The 19,646-nt window shown below is 36.9% G+C and overlaps 1 protein-coding gene across 15 annotated transcripts in view; it reads right to left on the bottom strand.

The window, feature by feature from the left end:
* The window catches only part of MBNL1 (muscleblind like splicing regulator 1), a 201,574-nt gene that overhangs the window by 92,507 nt on the left and 89,421 nt on the right, over positions 1 to 19,646 (bottom strand). For 2 of the 15 annotated variants that reach the window (XM_088025729.1, XM_088025728.1), the window contains exon 3: positions 16,473 to 17,030. The exons of the other annotated variants lie outside the window; for them this stretch is intronic. The gene's annotated coding sequence lies outside the window, so the exon portion shown is untranslated. The remainder of the gene's footprint in view (positions 1 to 16,472; positions 17,031 to 19,646) is intronic. 15 annotated transcript variants of the gene reach the window in all.

A 19,646-nucleotide genomic window follows, 5' to 3' on the forward strand; every position in this document is an offset into this window, starting at 1 on the left:
ATTATTATTTTCTATAATCCCCACAACAGCCATTGGGAGTCATCCAAGCAGATGCTACTAACTTATTGTAGAGGTAAGGAAACCAGCTTTGAGATGTGAAATGTCTGGCCAAGGATCATATCTTTAATGAATAGCAATGGTCTTAACTATAATCAGGTCTGCTGAGAATTGACCAGTCTCCTTCCTGTGTCACTTTTAAGGATAGTAAATAATATAACTAATCTCGGCTACCACTCCTGAGAGCCTCTGTGGGCAAAGTACTGTACTGGGCTCTCTACAATCATATTCTTCCAGCAGCTTGGAAAAATAGACAAGGCATACTTTGTAATGCAGGACTGCATGATCTCTGCTTAGAAAACGTGGAAAGTGAAGCCCCAAAGGCACAACCATAGTAAATGGTAAATTTGGGGTTAGAACCCAGGTCTTCTCATTCCTTGGCTGTCTCCCTATCATAGGACTCTATGTTTGGGACTATACACATGGTAATATCACAGGAGAAATGTAGGACTTTGTGTTAAAATATATTTGGGGAACTGTATGCACACACACAATACACACACACACACATACCTCCTTTAGGTTAGACAACAAAAATAACTGCATTGTTATAATTTTAAAAACTAAAAAAAATCATTTCTATAATAAAGTTAATGTTCTGAAAAGTATAGTGACATTATTTTATTCCACATAATAATTTCAACTTTTCCAGGTAGCACAGACTTTAAAACATATGCCCTGTTAGAGGGTTCCACTTCTCCTACAGCAGATATCATGAACAGTTGAACTTCTGATCCTTAAAAATTACAGAAGAAAAGGGAGCGGTATCTGTATAGTATCTAAAACTAGGACACCTTTTAAAGGTATCCTTTGTCAGGCAAACCCGGGTTAGTAAGTAGTTTTCTCGCCACTATGCACATTCGAGGATTATTGAGCTGTTTCTTTTAAGGAGGAGATACTGACCAAGCTATTTTATAAAGGGGTGGCAGGCTGAACTCACAATGGTTTCCTGCTGCAGAGGCACCAAAGTGAGAAGGACGCTAATAATCTCAGAGAAGAACAGAGTAATAAGTTCTTTAGCCAATATTTATATATAAAAAGTACACTGGAATACCTGCTTATTTTAGTCTGAGTCTATACAAATTGTATCTGAGCATAATAAGACATAAATTAGGGAGACTCTTGCCTTTCTTAGCACACATCTTAATGAATCAGAAAGAGGTTTCACAAAACCATGAAAACAGACACTTGTCTCATGATTATCACCAACCCATGTTGCTCTGTGGCACTAGATTACAGGGTTGTGTAACCAATGGAGGCAAAAAGTCTTTCCACTTCACACTATTCTGGACTTCTGGCTTCTTCCCATGAGAAACAAAGTGTCATGAAATTGAGGCCCGAAGCAATTTTGTATATGTTTGGAGGTGGGGGGGGGGGGGAAGGCAGGCTCTTTTCTTCTTTGTGCTTGAGTGCGCGCAGCGGAGTCATAATGGCCACTCCTATTATCACTGTTCATCAATTCACTTTGGCAACAAGTGCTGTGTTAAAGGGACCAGCTCCACGGTGACTCCCTCATGTTCTGAGATGACTCAAGCCCAACACATGGTAAAAATACATGACATCTTGTGCTGCTGCTCCACTCTGTGCTCTGGATAAAACTATTGGGATACTACAATCAGCTAGAAACAGATTAAATAATTCTTGGAAACAAAGTCACATTTAGTGGCTAATTTTCAGGTTAAATTGGTTTGGAAATACCCATTCTTTCATAGAACAATAGGGGAATACTTATTTTCAGCATCTGAGTCTACATTTTGGCCAGTATCTCATAATACAGTTCACCTAGCAGTATCACATCCTCTGCTCGCTAATCAAGGATTGCATTTTTCTAACTGGATGCTCACTGGACAATAAAAGAAAATAAAATCTGGAAGAAAAGGTTAATTCTAAAATCTCATAAGACTTTAGTATCCTAAAACTTTGTTGTATCTTAAATAATGTACACTTAAATATTTTGTGCTAAAGCTAAAAAGGAAACTTAGTCTCAATTTCCAGGATTATCAGATGCAGAGTAATAAGCCAAAGTTTAAAATATTTTGCTTCCTTTTATTCAATGTTAAATTATATTCACCTGTAATTCTTATTTTAATCAAAAATTTAAATATTTATGCCCTAATTACATAATACTTGGGGTTTAAATCTGCAGAGCAAAACGTAAGTGGATATATATACAAACTCATTTAATCCTCACAGCAATACTACAAAATAGGTCATGTTATTGCTCGGTTCCTTGATGGAGTATGTGAACCAAAGGAAACTGGGCTCCGAAGTCCTAGCACCAAACCCCGATGCTATTTTGTCTCTCAGATACTTGGCCAGGGATTATCGTTCTTTGTTCTGTCTTGTTTTGTTTTATGTACATACTTTCAATTAGTTATTTGCTCATTCCTCACTCGATAAACATGTTCTGAGCACCTGAGTTAAGTGCCAGGCTCTGGAGGAATAATGACGAATAAATAATACACAAGGTAGGCCCCGTAGTATAATGTTCCCAGTCTGGGGAGGACAGCAGACTTTGGATGAAATACTTAAATTCTACTGACAAAACTGCTGAAACAAGAGGTAAAAACTCCTAGAGAAGCAAAGGTTTGGGGATAGTCCTTTAAAAACTCTGAATCTCAAGTCTCTCAACTGTAAAAAAAGGCATAAATACCGAGTGTTAATCCTGAAGAAAATAACTGTAAAACCATGTCAACTTGATATTAACCTCTTTTACACAGTATAAATAAACTCAGCTTCACTCTATAAATGATGGGCTTGGGAGCATACGTTTATTTTTCACATGGTAAAAGACGTAAAATTACAATGAAGTAATTAAGACTTTAAAACTCCAATTTAGGAGATTTGCTTTATAATCTTTACGAATAAAGGGAACTTGAGTACAGAATTTAGCTACAGAAAAATTGTACAGTCCTTTCATTAATCTATATGATCTTCCACCTGAATCTATACCTGAAGTACTTGCTGTAATAGCAAAGCAATGACTGCAATCCAACCATTTAAAACATGAAAAATTTAATCCACTTATCACTAAACCCTCATATTGTACAGACTGGGGAGAGATACTATGAATAAAAGCTATTGTGCATTCCTCAGTCAGCTGACTCTCAATTATGCTTTTTATCTACATCTCTCTCATTAAATGAATCCACATCTAGGCATCTAGGTAGCAACCAAATTACTTCTTTCATTCAAATTGAGGGACTAAGTTTTAATTTTAAAAGGTCCGTCGTGTTCAGCCCAAGGCAGTTGAAATTTATGTTCACACTGATTTCTCATCTTCTCCAACACTTCCTATCTACGTAGCATAGGCCAGGTACTCTTAATACTGAGAGGGCTAGGATGGGTGGGCTGCAGAGATCTCATAAACCCCTGAACTTGCCTGCCAGATTTCAGGGTTAAGCGCTCATATGCACTCTATTTCAGAACTTCTACCAGGTTCTCAAAATGAACCATGAGCTAAAAAAGATGAGGATGTATTTGGATAGACTCTTCCTCAGGAATTAATACACAGGAGATATAACAAGGACTCAATAAGTAAAAAGCTACGGAATTAATATTTTCCACTTGAATTCACCCAGAGGTATCTACCCCTTACCCATCTACTTGCCCCATCATGCCTTCCAAAAAATAGGAAGATAAAAGACAAAGCAAAACACACAGTGGCTTGGTCAATGTCTATGCACTGTTCTGTGTAAGTACCCTGGAAACTTCCTTTTCTAGCTTCTGTTGTGATTAACTTGGTGTCACATAGCTAATTCTAGCCCAGAGACCCTGAGCTAGTTTAACCTCTGAGATGAGTAGAAGCCAATATTTCCCCCCGGCCCCCCATCTCACTCTGTCAGAGCTTCAGCTACCTCGGAAGTCACATGTTGGAGGAAAATGGAGCAAACTTAGATCCCAGAGTCACTGGATAGAGGAGTGCACCACTGAGTTTACAAGAGCAAGAAATAAATCTTTGCTGGAATTAGCCACCGAAACTGGTGGGAGGAGGAGCGGAGGTAGTGGTTGTTACCAATATCAGCCTATCCTGACATCCTCAAATTGAAGATAAAAAAAAAAATACATCAGTTTAAATCGGTCTATGCATTAATTAAAAAAGCTGTTTATTGCAAGTGTTATTTCTGTATTTTTATAAACTATTCATCACAAGCTAGACTTAAACTAGTTTATTTAGTGACATACCACATAATCTAAAAAGTATATGTCCATGCACCTCCCTAATAAATAAGGATAAAACCTAGCTTAATGTCCAAATCAAAACAGGTATGTGTCCATGTAGTCATCCAAGCAACAGTAGAGAGCATTCATACAACAGTGCCAGCCACGGTAGACACAGAGCTAACGGTGACAGTCCTGCTACATCCCAGAGGACTCAGATCAGTAAACAGTTACAGTAGGAACCGGTGTGGGATGCTATGCGGACAGCTCCCACACACGGGAATAAAAGGACCAAGGGAGGTTCCCCAAAGGAACTGTCACTGGTATCGAGTCTAGAAGGACAGTGAGTCGTTAATTAAGAAAAGAAGGGTACCCAAGATTTTTCATGAGAAGGTAGAAAGATGAGAAAGCACAAATGTGAGACAGTGAGATGTGTGTATAAAAAACTGCAGGGAGGCTGGAGAGGAGAGTCTAAACTGAAGGGTGTTTCGATGTAGCTCTGAAGAGGGGGGCCAGGCCAAAATGGCGCTTCAGTAAAATCCCAATGTAATTAAAGGACCTTCTCATGCTTTCCTGGACGCTTCCAGGAGACAATAAGATATTTGTGCAACTGCATGATGGTCACGATCAATCAGTGCTTTAAAAGATTTTGGATAATAATACAAAAAGATGAATATATGAAAATTGGCATTAACCACATTTTACTCATTTAGATATATTGTCTCACCCATCAATTGTTCCTTCTTTACTTATCTTGAAGAGAAAGAAAATGAAATATTTTCAAGAGGAATTATAATCAAGTGGCTTACATTATAAACTTTAGAGTTTTACATAATTTAGAAATGTAAACAGATATAATATTTTGCTTTCAGTATAATATTGAGTCTAAAACCATGAGAATGGTAACCAGTTCATAATCTCTCTATGTCTATGGAGCTCTACTTAGAAAAAAAAATGGATCATTGATCATTTATGTAAAAGGTAAAGAAAGTGGATTAGTAGTAACCATAAAACAGTAACATACTATAAACAGAAACATATTTAGTCTATTTTTGCTAAATGGGAGGCAGAGACAATCTTTAATTTTTTGCTCTGCTTAGAACTACTTTTGCTAATAAAGAATCAAAAAACATAATTCAACAATTCTAATTAAGGGATTTATGCCTAGAGTGTGGATCAGACCAAAGTTAAAGACGCAAACCTAATCTTATTTGGTTGATATAAACAGTGGTATAAACACAGAGCTTAGGCAAACATTTGCTTTGCAAATTTTTTTCTTTTCATAATTGTTTTTCAGTCAAATGTTTCCACTTTTTACAATAAAGTTTGGTTAAAAATTTCATCTGGCTTTGGAAGTATCCACTTTTGAGCTCCAAGTTACATTGTGTTATGTTGTAACTTCCTCAGTCAGGAAAAAAGAAACTCCGCTATAATAACCTGTCCCATTCATTTGAAATTAAGAATTTGTTTTAGAAACAGTTTTTGAAGTTCACAAGGACAGCTAATTGTAGTCTTCAGCCTTCTATTTTGATGGACAGGCCAGGCCACAAGACCTTCCCCCTGAGATAGCACTGGCTTGTGGGGTTACTGAAACATATTAGCGGATCACATGGAAAGGTATCACAGTAAACAGTGTTTATGTATATACATGGATAAAACATGTTTCCACCCTCACAAAATGAACAGTCAAGGTAAGAAGTTAAACTAATGGATTTAAAAAGCAATGTACAAAAAAGTGTAAACATAAGGCAGTGAGCTACTCAGACAGCAAACAACATAGAACTCAAGATACAGAGGAGCACCTTCTTCAATCTGACTCTCAGGAAGTGTTTGGTTCATCTTACTTCCTTAAGTCAGCCTCTTTCCCCATTTTTTTTTTTTTTGACCCCTTCTCAATGTCTCAGACATATGGTGCCCTCTCTTATCCCTACTTTAAGGACTCTTCATTCTTTTCTTCTCCACTGACTCCTGTACCTTCCTTTAGTAGAAAACAAACAAACAAACAAACATGTTTCCATTGGAGGAACACCTCTAGCCTTCTACAACAACTTTTTCTCCTCTGCTGATTTCTCCAGCTGATACCCACTTCTCTTCTTGTTACTGAATTTCTTTATAGAGTTGTCTAAACTTGTTGAGTCCTCATACATATCTTCTAACTTGCTAGTGACTCATCTTCTTGGAATCTGGTTTGAGCTGAGGAGTCTACCTCCTACCTCCTCCCTTCCAATTCTACTCAAAGGGCTATCTTAAAGGTTACTGCTGTCCTTTTCACTGCCGGTCAGTGACCTTTTTTCATTTCTTGTCCTATCTGTAGCATCTGCACCATTAACTACTTCCCTCTTTTCTCTTTGGCCTTTCTTGTTCCCTCTCACTTTCTTTGGCTTCTCTCCTTTCTGACTGCTGATTAGAGAGAGATGCACCAGGATTTGTCTCTACATCCCTTCTTCTCCCCATCCATTGTCTCTCTGAATATAACACAGCACTAACCTGGGACACAGCACTATCAGTGCTAAAAGAGTGGCTTTCAGATGCTTTCTCTGTAAATTCAACTACCCAACCAAATCAGTAATCTACTCCTGCTTACTGTCTCTCCAAAGAAAGAGAACACATCAATTCTAACACCTGTATTTCTTACATTGGCAAACGCCAAAGCCCCATCCCTGATCACCCAAACTACAAACCTCAAGGTCCTTCTCAGCTAACTTTCCTAGCTTTCCTGTTGAGAAATGAGGGATAAAACAGTAGCACAGTACAAAACATTTACTGTGCACACTTTTCAAGTACGATTTTTTTCAAAGCATCACACCAATTTTCCTGAAATATCTTTGAGTGGGCTATATGATTTTATTGTTCAAGATGGACTACTATGAAGTAGGAACTAAATAATTTCTTATTATTAGGATGACTAATAGATTAGTCAGAAATGATATTCAGCTTTTCTAGTTCAGTAATTGCCTCAAGGCTTTGTAGCAATAGTAAAAAACTTTCTACAGGAAAGCTCAGATAAAATCAAAAGCTAGTGTTTTGATAAGCTGTTCATTCAGAAGTGCAAGTTTCCATTCTTTTTCATTTCTTTTTCTAATTTTTTTATCTTTTCATTTCTTAACATGCCATAGATATAATGTTACATTAAGCGATTCACTTACAAAATAATAAGAAACAAGTTTCCAGTTGTTCTGCTCACTCAAGAAAGCCACTGATGTTTGCATTTTTCTTATTGTTTATGTACTTTTCCAAACTATGAAACAAGACACTGTAGGTAACACAAGTCAAAAACTAGCCCTATAAATTAGTACCAAGATAAATAAATGCAACAGCTAGCAATAATTACATGGTAAGCCCTGAAGAACTGTTATTCAAGTATTTTCAAATGTCTACAGTGTGTGTTTACATAAGTACTCTATTTAGCACAAGGGATACATTCCAGGGGAATGAGCCCCATGAGAGGGCATGATAGCCAGTACTTGGGCTGATGAGAGCTTGCTTCACTGTTGGCAAAGGCTCTTCCTTTCTCTTCAAATTCCCACCTCAGTTTATTTCTGCAACCCCTGTTTCTGTTCCCAGGCTGTGGTAAGGTTTATTATGCTCTCCATAATGTCGCAAGACTTCCAAAAAAGCGTCATTTCCATATTAATATTTAACCTGTTTCCTCAAACCTTTTCTCCAGCAGTTAAAAAACCTGCCATGACAGTATCAAGCACAGTGCTTTTTTTATACAGCAAAGACATCCAATATACTTTTGGGTGTTGCACTGCTGGCTAAAAGTTTAAAACTATGTAGAGTGTGGTGTTCCTTTAATAACAATTGCCATAAAATCCAAATGAAAACAGGGATGGAAAATACACTAAATTCTTTGAAACCATTATAATTTTCTTAATTCATTTCTATTTATTTTATTTAGAATGCAATTACATGGATCAATGTTTATTTTTAGAATAGTACTAACTGCCCTTTTGCTTAAGGTTTATGCTTTCTCATCTACAGATTCCCCAAAGCTCTATAAATGGAGGGTAATTCAACCTACAAAAACAGTATCTTATAACCTAGTAAGTTCTCATCCTACTGTAACAACTGGCTGTTTCCACAGCAGAAAATGAGGAATTTCACCCAGTTTCTTTCAGTGAATTTTTTGTAGTATTTTAAAATAACTATTTTTCCCTAAAAATAATAAATAAGAAGAATGTGTTACTACTAAACTTATCCATTCATTCATCCACTCACTCTTTAATTTTCACCAACACACACTCATTTATTCAATAAATACACACTAGCTTATCCAGCTCTTTGGTGAAATAATATACTTTGTTGATACAGCAAATTCTATATTCTCTAGTGTTAAAAATACATTTTCTCCTTAGGGGAAGGTGCTTGTTTTCTGTACCTTTTCTTTCTTCCCATTACATGCATTTTCTCTCTTGGAAAATTCTTTGGGGCAACAGAAATCCATTTCATAATTGTAGATTTTAAATATGACCTTGACTTTTACAATTTATGGCTTATCTTGAAGGAAAAGAAGAGTCTGGACTCTCCCCCACCCCCAACACCACTTTTCTTTCAAACAGATTAAAATTTATATCACCAATTATATTATAAAAACAATAATTATACTTTCAATTTAGTGTTCATGAGAGTGATACACAGGTGTGTCATCAGTGGGCAGGATTCTGGAAAAGGCTTACTTTTCACAGTTTACTTTTACAACTTGGACTTACAGGGCTTTTCAGATAAATGAATTATTTCACAAACAAGATAAAGCAGAGGTTTACAAAAGGTGCTGTGCTGTGCATTATCTCCATTAGATTTCATTACATCCAGGGAGGCAAAATGAGGGGTATGCTTCTGACCATGGTGATTAAATGCGGAACTGTCCCAGGAAACTCACTAAGTCCAAGTCCAGCGCTCTGTCCACAGCCTTCTTACATGATTTTTACTCTTCTTTGTCATACAGCGCCTAACTCCATCACAAGTGCCACAAACATTACAAATCTCAAGTAGAAACGGCCCCAATTCCATAAGAATCAGTGGATTTGAGTGACAGGTAGAAAATGGCCCATGTGAAGCCTTAAACGTTGAAATCTAACTTTAAAATATCTTTCGAATGGAAAAGTTTAACTTAAAAGTAATTAAAGGATAGTTGTAACTCAATTTGAGATTCTGTTAATAAAAATAAAGTGTCAATTCAATTCATATTTTTTATTTTTTATTTTTTAAGTAATTTACTTTCAATCCACTAAATCCTTTAAACCCACTAAAGACATTAAAAAACAATTTTTGGGGCGCCTGGGTGGCTCGGTCATTAAGCGTCTGCCTTCGGCTCAGGTCATGATTCCGGAGTCCTGGGATCGAGACCGGCATCGGGCTCCCTGCTCGGTGGGAAGCCTGCTTCTCCCTCTCCCACTCCCTCTGCTTGTGTTCCCTCTCTCACTGTGTTTCTGTCAAATAAATAAATAAAATCTTTAAAAAACAAAACAAAACAATCTTGGCTCTCTAATGAAACTAAAACCAAACTTTCCTCTGAGTTGAGATGTCCTGTTTAAAGGGCTCTATTTCCACGCAGTAATCTTACTATGGTACTGTTAGGTACTCCTTTGTTATGTGGGAGTTTATTAAATGTTTGTTTGCAAATGTATCAACACAGTTTCAAAATGAAAATTACATAAAAGAAAGTATAAGCTCAATCCCTCAATCCTGGACTCTGAAAGTAAATACAAATGACTTATTTTCTTAAAGCAATTTTATTTAGGTGTTTGGTGTAGGGTCTAAGACAGGGTGTCACCACAACTATTGTGATCATTAGTACACGAGAGGTTTCCAGATAGGAAATCAAGAATGGTGACAATGACCAAACACTGCTCACTTTCTTAGAGCATTTCCCCTCTTCGTGCTGACCCTTTTATTTCCAATGACAAAATTCTCCTCGAGGAGAGACTGCACTGTCATGATTTGTACCACTTCCCATCATGTTTTTTAAAAGGGTAAAACAACAGATTAAAACTGCTAAGAACATATCCTGGGCAAGGTTAGGGAGGAGAAAAACTGGTACTCAGTTATCTTGATTATTTCATGTGTACAGGACTTCACGAGGAGTTGAACTTTTGTTAGTTAGTACATACTGCTTCAGTAACATCTCTAACTTACTACCTAATTAAAACTCACAAGATGAATGGCCGAGATAAACTAAAATCAGGCATCAGGAAATAACAGGAAAGAAAAGAAAAGCACTACAGGGGTGTTTCCACACACACACAGTATGTTCAACCCTCTAGAATTCAGGGACACAAGGCCATAAAAGCAAATGATTAGAAAGGACCATAGGGAGTTAACATGCAATTGCTGTTCTGGTGTAAATCGTTTATGGTAAAAGCAAAAGCCTGTGTGTGTGCATTTCCATCTCTATACACGTGGAGAGAGAGAGAGAGAGAGTGGGAAGAGAGGGAAAACTAGAGGAAGGGGCCAAGCTTACGGTCACACTGGAAAGGAAAAACACAGAAAGACCCCACTCTCTACAATATAAGGTATATCTGTTGGTGGTGATTTTGCCACTTTGAACTCAATGTTTTGTTTACCTTCACATTAATGGATATTTTGCAAAGCAAAAATTTTTAAATGTGCAATGACTTAACACGTGATTTAAGAGTTTGCTCTAGAGGTACTAGGGAAAGTTCCACACTATCTTAATATTATAGAAGCACTACTGTAGCATATGGTCTTTTTCAAATTAAGGAGACACAAATGTTCGCAGAAACATTTGGTGTGATTTTTAACTCTCAGTTGAAGTTTTCTAAACAACTGTCCTTCAGGTGCCAGCACACGATATCCTGGCCTTGACGGCAAGGAGCTAATGTGTCTGCCACATGCTATGCTAAATAACCGGAATACCTAAAAACACCTTTATGGCAACTTAGGTATCAACAAAAATGGTTAGGTTTAACACTAAGCATAGTTAATTTTCTTCTTTTTAGTGTGTTTCATGTTTTTAATACAGACTTTGATGGAAAGATGCTTTCCTCTTCTTATTTTGGGAAATATACATCAAAAGAGGAACAAAGTTTGTAATTAAAAAGCCTCAACGTTTTACAAATAGTCCCCCACAAATATTTCAAATTCTAGAATTACACTGTGACGTCCCACAACATCTGCATAAACTCTTCATTTTATGTCCATGTATTACAAATTACAACATCACAATATTACATATTTAAAACCATATTTTCATGATTTCTTTATGTAAGGAGATATATATATATATATATATATAACAAAGATGTATTTACAGATACATTTTTCCTCAAGTTTCTGGCACCAAAATTGAGTTTTAAAGCTAGAAATACCACTTTTAACTCTTTGAAAAGCCAATGTACATGATTCTAATAGATTTTGATTTTTTAAATTCTTTTCTCTAAACTCTTGAAAAGTTTTAAAAATTTGGAATACTTTATTCCTACATTCATTAATCAGGCTACACTGACAGTCATTACAAAGACTAGGTACATTCAGCTCCCTGGTCCACCACCAGGATCTGCCTTAACCCTTCCCTCCGTCCCTGAGGGAGCCCCAGGCGCCCTACACTTCCTGCAGGGCAGCCCTGCTTTCCAGTCCCTTTGGTGGCCGTGATATCCTTAAATCAGTTCTTCTTTTACTTAATTATCAAGCATGCATCAAGTGCCCAATGTTTCCCAGACTCTACGTAAAACACTGCAAACAAGTAGCATGAACGTCTCTGACTTCAGAAAAGTTGAGAATCTAGGAAGGAAAGTCCCTGGTCTGACAAGCATTCAAGGCTAACCCTTGACACTCGACTTAGCCCAGGTTAACTCACTCTTCCCAGAAATAGAGCCCCAGCTGCTGGTCTGGGTTCTGCTTCAAAAAAGAAAGAATACAAGAATGATAATCCTACCATCTGCGTAACCGGGACTATTCTCAACATCTGGTGACACTGACGCCAGTCCTTGACATCAACCCAGATTGAGAGAAGTTCACCTACCTCCTGGATGGTACCACCACTCCATATTTGGGTCAGTTCTGATCTTCACTGCCTTTTCCCCCTTTCTCCACTGGCCTGCCACTAAGGTAAAATGTCTCTGACAGGGAAAGTGTACAGATTCTCGGAGAAAGGAATGACATCTAATCACCAAGATCCTATCCATATCTAACACTGTATGGGTTCTGATTTTCACCAACCACGCATTTCATTCTGTGAACATACTTTATTTTTAAATAAATATTTACATCTCTATCAATTATTAATAAAAGTCACTTATCGGAGGTGCTCTTTAATTTCTATCATTTACTGTCCACAATAATATAATTCAATAGGTACTATTATTAGCTTCATATACAGATGAAGAACTGTAAAGGGGTATGTATGTAATTTACCTAATAACGCACTGTTTGCATGTGGCAGGGCTGAAATTCCAATCCTTGGAAGCTTTACCTCTAGAGTTGTCTCTAAACCACTGAACTATGCTCCTTTCCCCATCAGCATACATGACATTATGATTTATGCATCATAAAAGGTATGAGTCCATATGAGAAGAGTCAGAGTTCAGAGACAGCATGAGTTTTTGCTTCATGGTTCCCCTTCTTGCTGTTGCATATGGAAAACGTGTATGTGTTCCTGTCTCATTTGGTTTTCCTGTCAGACAGACTTGGGTCTGAATTCTGACTCAATCACTTTCTAGTTGTGTGACCTTGGGAAAATCACATAATAGCATCAACAATTTATTGGCTATTTTCTATATGCTAGCCTTATGCACTAAGTGCTTGGCATACACGGTCTCATTAAATTAAATTAAATCTTCATAAAAACCCTGACAAGGAGATGATATTCTTCATATTTTAGAGCGTGTCAGACTACAACTGAGAGAGTAAGTAGCCTTTCTTTCTAAGGTCAAAGAGCCAGTGAGTGAACAGGAGTCCAAGACTGAGCTGAAAAGAGGCTCAGGCAGAAGCATCTTGATGGCACTATGCCATGAAAATGTTAGGACTGAATTTGGGAACTAGCACTCATGGCCAGGGGTTACAACTAATTAGAACCTCTGCTCATTGTCCACCAGTCCAGACAGTTCTCATTCTCTCCAAGAAAGGATAGGAATACATGGGAAAGAGTAAACAGTGTGAACTGAGAGGTACCAGTCTTATGAGTTGAGTGATGGCAGAAATAAATACTCAGGGATCATTACGATGGGGATTAAGAATCTTATTTTGAGAACTAGCCTAGGACTGCTAAGACTTTCAGTGAACAAGTACTTCATAATTTTTTCTGCAATAAGTGTTATAAATTCCTATCCCAAAAGTACTCCTGCTATTTTTCAAATCGAACTTCCTAAAAAAGAGCATTCAGAGTTAACATTCTTAGTTTTTCTCTTAGGTCCATATTGGGTCTTGAGTCCAACTTGGGCATCATTCAAGGGGACTGGATTACAATTATACCTCCCAAAAAATCACATTAAAGGAGCCTGGGAATGGCCCTATTGACTGGATACCCATCATCGTTTAAGTCAAAGAGAATTTGGATTTTGAAGTAATAACTCTAAGTCAGACAGCCAGAAAGCACTTAATTAATAAATATATCAAATAATTTCACATACATATTCTAATTGTAGCACCGAGAATGTGCACTCTTTCCACTTTCATGATATCACAAATAAACAGACATCTTTAAAGATGCAAGCTGAGGGATTTTTCAACTTTGGAAACAATGGAAATCAATTAAATTTTTTTTGCTTAGAAACAGAAAATCAACTGCCTATATATACACAAAGATCTAATCTTTTCAATTTTAAGAATTTAAATTTTCAGAAACCTTCAAACGCATGGGATAAACTGAAATAAATGGCATGCCGGAAGTTCAATACTCCCTTCAAACAAAAATATTTTAATGATTCTTCCACTGTACTTTTCAAAATCCTCAGATAAGGAAAGCCACACTAAACAAGGCAGAAATAAAAGGGCAATTCTAAAGGCCTCAATCAGGCTACATTGCAGAAGTGAGCCCATGTTTATCAGCCATGATCAGACACATTTGATACTGCAGAAAATCACTTTAATTCCTAGAATCTATTCACTGCCCTGCAGACAGTAGCAGGACGGCCGCTCGAAGGGACCGCAACTTTAGCGAACAGCATTGCGTAGAGGCAAGTGCGTGGGATTAGAATTCAGTGATTTGCATTCAGGTCTTGGCTCTGGGCTTAAAAACTGTGAATTAGCAGTCCTCTGGTTCCTTATCTGCAAAAGGATCATTCCTTTATTTATTCAATAGATTTTTTCTATTCAGGTAGTGGCTGAGAGCTCCATGGCACCAATATTTTAAATCATGTACCTTTTTTGTATGTCCTAAGAAAAGAAATCACTAAAGTCTAAATATTGCTGTACTGAGTTCAGCTTATATGAAGTTACTTTGTCCCTTACATTAAACATGTCCCTTACATTAGATACCACTAATTCATTATGTTCTGTTAAAGATATTTTAAGTAATTTTAAAGTTTCAAAATCATTTCGTAAATGCCTATAACATCAATCACTCTATCTTAATATTTAATTATGTTAAGTATATGATTAACATGATAAATAATGTACAACATAGTATATTATGTAATATGACAATTATATATATTGTTTCAGTTCTTGTCCTAGAGGAATATAAGAATTCTAAATAAACAGAAAAAAGGGAAATGCACTTCATAAGTCAACCTGAGAATAATGCAAACTCCTGGCTTGAGACTGTGCCTTGCATTTTCAAAAACCATAAACTCATTATAAATGTTAAGAATTAAAGCATTACAGTTTTCTTTTTCTGTTTTTACATATGAAATCAATTACCTAATTTAACACAGTAGAAAGCCTTCAAAACATTCCATTTACTTATACTTTTGAGGTCTAGAGGAAATAAAATCGGGATATTTTCAAGTGTAAATAAAATACTTTGTTGCACATCTTTTAGTTTTAAAAATAAGCATCCTAAATAAGCACTATCAAAAAGTCTGATTGTTCCTTTTGTACAGCTATTAGTAAACACTGTTCTTTTTTCATTTTTAAAACCTCAGTTACATATTTAGTCATTGAAATGAAGGAGTTTCAGCATGACAGCTAATAGTCTGGATTCCAACTACAGGGAATCAATTAACAGATTGAGTCCATATGGAAAAGAAAACAAAGGAGAAAAAAGAAGACATGAATGTTGAGTAAGGCCACTGAGGGTCTCACACTAGAAGAGCTGCCTTAACCTGCCTTCCCAGATTAACGCTTATGAATGGAGGCAGGGTAAAGAATAAAGGGTTATAAATAATGCTGAAGAGATGATCTGTGTTGTTCACTCCAAGATGCTGCTCATCTCTCTCTCCCACCCACCCCCACACCCTTCATCCAGGTTATTTACACCCATATGGAGAGATTTTTTTTTCCCAAAAAATTAGGGGCAGGGAATAATTACCTTTTAAAAAAACAGAAATAAAGCCCTAAAAGAAAATCGAGTGCTACATTTAGAATGCTAAGCAGTGATTTTTGACAAAGGACAATAACGTACCCTTGCACTACCACCATCTGAGCAGCTCTTCCTATTCCTTTTGAATTCTTTTTTTTTTAAAATATTTTATTTATTTATTCATGAGGGAGGGAGAGAGAGAGAGAAGCAGAGGGAGAAGCAGGCTCCCAAGGAGCAGGGAGCCTGATGCGGGACTCGATCCCAGGACCTTGGGATCATGACCTGAGCCGAAGGTAGACGCTTAACCATCTGAGCCACCCAGGCACCCTCTTCCTATTCCTTTTGAATTAATTATGGCTTTAGAAATTTGAGTTTAAAGAATTTGAGGGTATAATAATTGAATGTTTCTGGTTTTGAACATTAACAGGTAAATAAAATACAGGCTTTTGGAAACATAAATAACTCCTGTTTTATTTTTGGCTGTTTTAACTGTTTTCATTCTCGAGATTTCTCTTACCGGATACACAATGCAGATTGTGAAAGAGAAAACTGCTTCATAGATTCCAATCCAAAGAATGGAAAAAAAATATTTTTAAAAATCTATTCAATGCCAAGTTTAATATAAATAAAATTGGTTAGAAATGGTAACATCATACCGAACTCCTAAAAGAGGTGTTTTAATAAGTAGTTACCCAATCTAAGACTCATATCCTGGCTTTGTCATCAAGCACAGAGTTCCCCAAGGACATTCTTCAGCTCTTTAGTCCACATTAAATCCATGGCTATAGGTTTCTAGTTCTAGAACAGCTTCCTGGAAAAATCAGAGTCTTACCTTTACATGTCTTCCGCAGATGTTTCTTGGTGCTTTGAAAAGTCCTGAGGTCTATGTCAAACGGCCATTCTCGTGCTCCCAGGGTCTTAGGGGCTTGGAGAAATCCCAACACCTGCTGCTACCACTGAGTGTCGAGGCCAGAAAAGCTTCAGGGTTTTGACAGCAGGATCACTGAGCCACAGCCAAAGCTTGGGAAGCCTTAACAACTGAAAGCAAGTGTAGAGGGCAACGTGGTACCCAGCACGGGCTCAATCGTAGCAGCAGGGGGAGGAATATTCCTGCCCTCACAAGGGTATAGAGGCAGCCATCAGGGAACCCAGGCTCTGTCAATGGACAGGGCGGAGCAAGTGGAGACATGACCACACAGCACGAGACCCTGGGGGAATGGAACAACTAGCACAGAGCTCAGGTAGCGCTTGAAAAGAATCACCAAAATTCCCCGACAGAACACAAGAAGCAATGGCGAAATGCAACGAAATACATGGAGACAGGCCATTCTAGCATCCCATAAGAGAGCCAAAAACACGGTTGGGGCGGGGGGGATATGGAGCTCTAGTTCTAGAAAGAAAAGTAAGGAAGACATATTATAGTATGCCTACTGTATTTGAGCTTAAAAATCTAACAGGTGACATAAAAATGCCTAAGTCCCGTCATTATCACATTCATATTAAGATAAGGAAATTTACAAATATATCAAACCACAGGGCGCTAATCCACAAGGCAGCAGAAATTAAAAGGCAAAGTTGTCCATTATTGGAGGAGAAAATGTAACAGAAGTTTTAAACTGAGCTGATTTTTAACTTGAGAAATCATGAAAACTGCTTTTTAAATAAGAACAACAAATGCTTTATCAAATACATCACTTTGTATTCTGATCAGATTAGGAAGACTGAGGAATTCAATGAGATAAGAGAAAAAGAATATGAAGAAAAAGAAGCAATTGGACAAAGAGCATTCAGAAATTAGAACAGGACGACAGAGAAGTAAATGGAAGAAGAAAAGAGGAGGAAGACAGGAAAATGTGACCAACATACTAGGTGTTAAATGCACCCTCAGATAAACCTCTAAGACTCTCCTGAAACTGGACTTCGTAATACTCTGTTGTCCAGAGAGTTCCTTCTAGTTTGTTAACCACTGTTCACAGCTCTTCAACAACTCACAAGGCCTCAGGAACTCATCTGGAGGGGCCCACTGAATATTAAATATCCAACAGGTAGAAAAGACAGACCCTAAGGCAATTTTGCTTTAAGGATCAGGAGAAAATCAAGTCAGAAAGGAAATATAAACTCTGACAGAACTTTAATAATTCCTAATATGTGCCAAAATAAAAAGAATCAGCCTTACTTGGGAACTATCTTTTTTTTCAAGACTAGACACAAATTAACCATGGGTACTGTCTTATGCTTGTTTCAGAATTCAATGAGAAGAAAATCTGCCAGTTGATGGCAGCTCTATGTGTGCAATTCTTGACTTCAAGGTATTTGCTTACATATGTTTTTAAATCCAAGTTACCCAAAATATTAATAATAATCTTTTACTTGGTATCAAAAAGCTGAAATCAGCTTGTGTTAGGAAAGGTTGATTTCCATCCCTCACCATACAGATACAGTGATACAGATATACAGTTAATAACATGCACAATCAAAGCAGTTCTTGTTGGGCAAATTTACTTATGTCCCATAAGTCACTAAGGGTCCACCACTTTTATCAAATGAAATAGCCCTTATACTACATAATAGTAAGTACTGCACAGGTAGCTAGTACTTTCAATTTGAGAGAACTGAGAATTGATAAGGGAAGGGAGTGACGAATCTGAATTTCCCTTTAAAAATACTTTTCTTGTATAAACAGTACCTAAAGTTTAGATGTTGGTTTGAACTGAAACTTAATATTTTAAAACACAATCATTTCAATATGATAGGTTTGGATAAGGAAAGACTGCGTGAGCCCCTATGGTAGAAACCAAATGGAAATGGACTTGAAAAAAATTAATACTCTGACTTTATTGAATAAAATATAAAAATCCAATTACAGTTTGTTTTTCTGACCTATGCTGTCAATCCCACTCATGAACATCAGTTTCAACAATCGAACCAACAAAAACTAAAACAAACAAAAAAATGTGGAAGACAGTACTCAAAAAGTGATTAAGTGTCACCAAATGCGACGTAGCAGCATCGAGGCATTTATAGAGTTTTTTGAGTTTATGGTATGTCAGGATTATTTTCAGTGGAAACAGAAAAATCCTTACTGGCTGTTTAAAAATATACATTCTATCGCTACTGAAGTATCCTAGTAAAGTAATAAGACCAGATAATCTAAATTTGTGTTTCCCTGTTGTTAAGCATCACAAGGGGAGAAATTTTTTACAAATGTGCAAACAATCGTAACCCTGTTCTTAATCAGCCTGGAAACATAGCAGGTGCTCAATAACTATTCACTGGCTGATATACCACATGAGAAAAGGCACTCCTCAAAAAGTGTGTGTGTGTGTGTGTGTGTGTGTGTGTGTGCGCGCACGCGCGCGCGCACGCGCGTGTGTATGTGTACAGGGATGGGAGGAGAGGGCGTTGTGGTCAAATAAATTTCTTAAAAGTTAAACAGTTATCTTCCTGCATGGCTTGTCAGAGCATTTATAATGCTACCATGAATTCCTAAACTTAATTGTCTACCTTTTTTATGCAATACCTATTAAACATAATCTAGGAAAATTTGGTCTATACCTTTATGGCAAACTTATTATGTCTATATCTTCCAATTTAAATGAAAGACACAGGTGAACTATTAATTGGTATATATTCGTGTGTGTTCTAAATTATAAGAGGAAAGAGATATATATGTATTTTAAGTCATACGGCAGGCTTTGTCAAAATGGGAAAATAAAATTTTAGAGTGAGAAAAACTGAGATAGCTCATTCGAATTATTCATTTTACTGACAGAGAAACTTGCTCAAGGAAACTACCTTGTATTGGTACATAAATATATCAGCAATGTCAAAGACCCATCCTGTGCAACTATCTAATATATCCAGTATCTTACTAATTTGCTTACATAATTATCTTAAATTGAAAAGAATATTCCTGGCAAGAACTATGCATACTAAATAGTTTCTTAAGTTAAAATTCTATACTGTATTGCTGTTTTAAAAAGGAGGTGCTCATTTAGAATTGAAA

This window comes from Eumetopias jubatus, unplaced genomic scaffold (genome assembly GCF_037043125.1).
Source record: "Eumetopias jubatus isolate StellerSeaLion01/CBP00866 unplaced genomic scaffold, mEumJub1_p1.0 scaffold_1, whole genome shotgun sequence".
NCBI lineage: Eukaryota > Metazoa > Chordata > Mammalia > Carnivora > Otariidae > Eumetopias > Eumetopias jubatus.